We start from the raw sequence: 5,490 nt of genomic DNA on the forward strand, positions 1-5,490 counted from the left end.
CTCCTTTATACATTACCCAGTCTCAGGTATTCTGTTATAGCAACAAAGAAAGTGGCTAAGACATTAAACTTTTTTTTAAAGATAGAAACGAGTGTCTTCAAACACAGTCTTTCAAGGCGGCCCAACACTGAAACAGACCAACATGAAGCACCTTTGATAAAATCAGGGATCTCAGGCCTGATCTGGACTCTCGGATTGGCCATTACTTTCTGAGTAGATCCCTGAATGGATCGCTAAATGAACCTGAACACATTTGAAATCCAATATCTTAGATGAAATTGTTCAGTGGTCCTCAGATACCAATGGAAACTAAATTAAAATGTTTGGGGATAAAGACCCATGTGTAAACTTTTTTTTTCTATAAAAGATATTTTGGGCTTAGAGGTTGTATATCAAACCCTTTATATTTTAAGGTTTAGTGTGCCTTTACAATCGAAATTTCTACAATCTATCCTGTTCAAATAGCCATCATGACCTTCAGCCTTTGAAAGCCCTAAACCCTTTGTTGAAAGATAAACTTAGGCAAGTTAAAATTTTGGACTTTCCTGGAGCAGACAGCAATTCATGAAGCACAAATTATTTGGGCTCCACTGAGGCTGCACAAAGGGAAAACTTTTATAAGGTGTTCACAGAGGAAGAAAAAGAAAACATTTTGTCATCAGTGACAGCTGGCTTGCTTTAGTTCCTTTTTGCCAATGGAATAATGAATTATAGTTCAGAGAGACAAAAGTAGGGATAATGAAGCAAGAGTTTATTGAAGTACATCCCAAAGGAGGAATAGAACAGTCAAGAGAGCATGTGGCCCCCTTTCTTCCCGATTTGGGACTTACCCCTAACGTGTGAAAAGCATTGACCAGTGATGTGGTCCCGAAGCTCATGATTGGCATTTGTGATTGACAGCTCAGAGTTGCATACTTTAGGCTCTCTGCATATGTGGCCCTAGACTAGACTTCTCCAGTTTGCCTGAGCTCTCATTTTATCAGGATACTTTAATCACAAGTTAAGCAGCAGAGTGGGCAGGATAGGGTGGTTCCCAGCAGAGAAAAGGGGCTTAGGAGCCAGCCACTCCTGGAGGAAGGTCTTATGGCCCTTCCCCTGCCACTCATTTAATTATCTGCCTGACAATTTGATTAGTTGAAGTGGAAAGTCCCTAGTTAGAGGTTAGTTGCTTGTTTCTGATGAGTAAGGTAATGTTTCATTTTACCCTTTACATTGAGTTGGGTGTTGATTTGTTCACCCAGGAACCCGAGGCAATGGAGTTTCCTCAGTTTAATGGCCTCCCAATTCATCTTTTTTTTTTTTTTTTTTTTGACAAGTAGAGTTATAGACAGTGAGAAAGAGAGAGACAGAGAGAAAGGTCTTTCTTCCGTTGGTTCACTCCCCAAATGGCCGTTACAGCCAGCGACGCACAGATCAAAAGCCAGGAGCCAGGTGCTTCCTTCTGTTCTCCCATGTGGGTACAGGGGCCCGGGCCACAGCAGAGAGCTAGACTGGAAGAGAAGCAACCGGGACTAGAACCTGGTGCCCATATGCGATGCCAGTGCCACAGGCGGAGGATTAACCAAGTGAGCCACAGCACCGGCCCCCCTCCCAATTCATCTTTTTTTTCCCCTACGCTTTTCCATCATTTATCACTACCCACCCCGTGGCCTCTAGGACATACAAAAGTGAAAGTCCCACCAGATGCAAGGTGCAAGATGCCTTCTCAAATGTGCACGATAGTCTACCGGTCCCTGATCTGTTCCCGGTGAAGCTGAACTGATTGAGGAAGGAGTGGGGAGGTGGAAAATGCTGCATTTTTTTTTTCAGTTCCTGCTTTCTGACCTACCAATGATATGATCCAAGGCAGGTATCTTAATGTATGCAAGTTAGTGGCTTTCTATTTTTTAAAAGAGGGATAGCAAATAATACCTTTTAAATCCCAGAATGAGGTGCCCAATCAATGCTACTTTCTCCTTTTCACTCTTCGGTATGCAATTGTATAACACAATATTTCCCATCTGGGAGTTTAAAGGGATGGGGGTGGGGGAGGATGAGGAAGCACTGTGCCGCTCTTTGTAAACTATGCACGCCTACTGTTTTCCCATGAATGCATCCAGATGCTGCTGCCAAAAGAAACTGCAGATTCATTTACAGATTTACCAGATTCAAGGTAGCCCTTGTGAAAAAAATCTATGTATCATAAAATTCATCTCTACTCATGGTGGATACTAAGAGGCCCTTCGATTTCCAAAGAGTGGGAACAGCTTTGGGATTCATAAGGCTGGAAACAAAAGTGCAGCCACCATGAGCTGCCCCTCACTATAAATCATGTTGCCTTCAGAATCCCAGCCGGCAGCTGCCTTTCCCATCTCTCATTATTGGTTATCAGCGGGTAGACAAGGACAATAGCTTTGCTTTTCTTCACTTTGCCTGTGGTGTTTCCTGGCTTCCTGCCCCCACTCCCCTTCCCTGTCCAGATCCCTCAGGGGGTTGGGTGTCTGAGAGGCGAGATGTCTCAGGGGTGGAGAAGGGCTGGTGGACCACTGAGTCACAGGCTCGGTGGTGGCACTGGCCACAGACTCCAGGGAGACAGCCCTGTGGTGGCTGCCTCTGATTGCTAATGAGCTTTCTGGTGGCCACGCCTTCTCATCAGCCCCATTTGTTTTTACAGGCTGCCCTTTGTTGACTTGAGGCTTGTTTTCCTGGCCTCAGAGGCCCTCCCAAGTTTTTCCTCACTAGGTCTGGCTGTCGCCTTTTCTTTTGAGACTGCGTGGGAGCTAAATTTAAACTTGATTAACAACATTTAGTCCAAGGAGGGTCAGGATACTATTTTCATGTTAAATGCTGCTCTTTCTGGTTCCCTTTTGTTTTGTTTTAAGACACAATAGGCCCTCACAATGAGAGGCCTTCTGATTTTGTTGCTGTGGTGTGAGACCCAAAAAGAAGCAAAATATATTGGGCAGTTTTATTCTGATCAGTAGAAGAGAAGAGCGCTAACACCTTCTTTGTGGAATATAATGTACTAATAGCAGCTATATTTGCAAAACATAGCAATTACTTTCAATAATGATATTGTTACTCCTGAATAACTTCAGCTTAATAGTTGGGGTACAGAGCCCTAGGTTATGTCAAGCCCCCTTCTGTACCCAGTCCCTGCACCTTTCTAGCGTTTTTCAGGATGTGATTAAGCCATTATTTATTCATCAACGCTTTCTCTACTTGACTGTAAGCTCCATGAGTGGAGGCACAGTGTCTCTTCTTCCTGGCCAGACCATGTATGAGAATAGAACTCTGACCATTGACCTCTGTCACATCCACTTTCAGAAGCCAAATCATAACCTCTTGGGCTAGAATGGCCAGCAGAATGATCTGAACTTGGTCAATGGCAGGTGCCTTTGAAAGGTCAGCACAAAACACCAAACACCGGAGTTAAAGGGAAGGTTTATTGTCAGGCAGGGGCAACGTGACAGGCTGGAGGAAGAACGTGGAAAGGAGGGCCTGTGTGGAAAAGCAGGCTTTGTTCTAGCTTTGCAGGGAAGAGGGAGTGGGAACAGCAAATCCCATTAGAGTGGGGGTGGAGGTGCCACTACTGGTTGGCCCATTTGGTCACCTGGTTCCTAGTAAGCCAGACTGAGCTTAGGGCCGAAGTTCATTACACAACATGGCGACTGGGCCAGAGCCTAAGATGGCGTCCGGGGCTTGAGATGGCGCCTCAGATAAGGTGGCACCATTTCACTAACAACCTTCCCTAATTTTCCTCCATTTTCAACTCAGAAGCGACTAGAAAAAGCAAAATACGTTCCCCAAGCCAATCACATAGGTGCCTCATTCCCATGTGGCTTACTTCATGTCCCACAAGGCTTCCTCATACCAACTGCCTCTCATCAGAGCACAGTTGAGGCCTTTATTTCTTTCACTAGAGTGCTTTGCCACTCCCCTGCCTATGAGAATTTACCAAATGCAAGTGATGGTAGTTGACTCTCTTACTGTAAACTGATAAGTAGCCTCTAGTTTCAATTGCATTCCACAGTACACTATCTCTTAGGATAGTGTCTAGCATTTTACAGTAATCATTCAGGAAAACACGATTGAGTGAATGAATTAAAACACATCAATCCATTTCTGAATTAGAGTTCTCTTTTCCTGAACAGGAAATGAAGGAAACAAGAGGATTTGAGTTTTTACTTCCTATCTTTAATGATCTTATTGGCCATGGAAAAGTCATGCAGTGTGTCTGACTGCTATTTTTCTCAAGCTGTAAATCAATAAATTTGGATTAGATGATTCTCAATTTTAACTATTTCCCTGTCCCCATATTTCAAGGTATCACTCATAAAACTTCCTACATCCATGAGCTCAGGGTTGAGCTTAATGAGGAAATGTACTGAGTTTTTTTTTTTAATCCACTTTCACTGAATAATGAAAGAAAAGAAAGAATAACTTTTAGGAAAATTATGATTTGATGAGCCATGATATGTGCAAAGTAACTAGAAAGATAATTTTTATGGTTCACTTACTATTTGCTAAAGATACTGGGGGAAGAATCAGGCTTTCATGCTGGAAAGACCTGATGATAAACTCTCTGAACTTCTGTCTTTCCTCCACTTATTCACTTGGATATGATGTGACCCTTTCACTTTCAAAGTGATGTGGACATCAGGGTATTTTTACTCCAGGCTCTTGCCTTGCACACAGACAAGTGTTCTAAGTGCAGACACATATCAGGTGGAACAAATTTTATTTAAAAGGTAAGAAAGTGAACACACATACAGGCATGAGTGTGACTTGCCTCATACAGAGAAATACCTGTCATGAGTGGGTAGTGGGTCAGAAGACCGCCCAAAGTGAGAAGGGGTGGGGAGGGGATATAGAGAGGGTACCTGCTCAACACCTCCAGCTGTGATCTGTGGCAGAAAAGAGAGAAAGAGACAGAGAGAGTCTCTCCCATTTGTTGGCCTCCTTCATGAGGTTGGGGGTGGTGCTGCCTTTCCAGGTATGAAGCCGTCTGGGCACCTATACAAGTTCCACGTGGAGCTCAGCATCCATATTTTCATGGCGTCTGCCCCTTAGGTCTTGGATGAAGCTACTGCATCCTGGGAAAGGGGTCGTTTTGGTTGGCAAGTAAGAAGATAGAATTAGGTTGGGGCTTGCCACCTTCAGTTCGGTAGACCTATCTAGTTGCCTATCTATCCCACATCAAAAGCCTGCATAACCTTCTACATTCTAGATTCACTCTTTCATGTTTATTCTTATTTCTGAATATCTTCTCTCTAAATCACATAAAACACTTATGGTTCACAGTGTTTTTAACTGGATTATAAATTGCTTAAGGAGGGAGATTGTATACTTTGATCTTTGTATATTTTGCATAATGCTTAGCAAAAGTGTGAGAGAGTATCATTGGATGAGCAAGTACATTCTACAAAATTACATGAGTATCATTACTGTGCCTGATTTCTGGTCTACTTATGCTTGAATATCACTCTACCCTGCACATTAAAATTACTA

Source organism: Oryctolagus cuniculus, chromosome 5, assembly GCF_051225735.1.
Source record: "Oryctolagus cuniculus isolate XC-2025 breed Fujian yellow rabbit chromosome 5, ASM5122573v1, whole genome shotgun sequence".
NCBI classification, from domain to species: Eukaryota; Metazoa; Chordata; class Mammalia; order Lagomorpha; family Leporidae; genus Oryctolagus; species Oryctolagus cuniculus.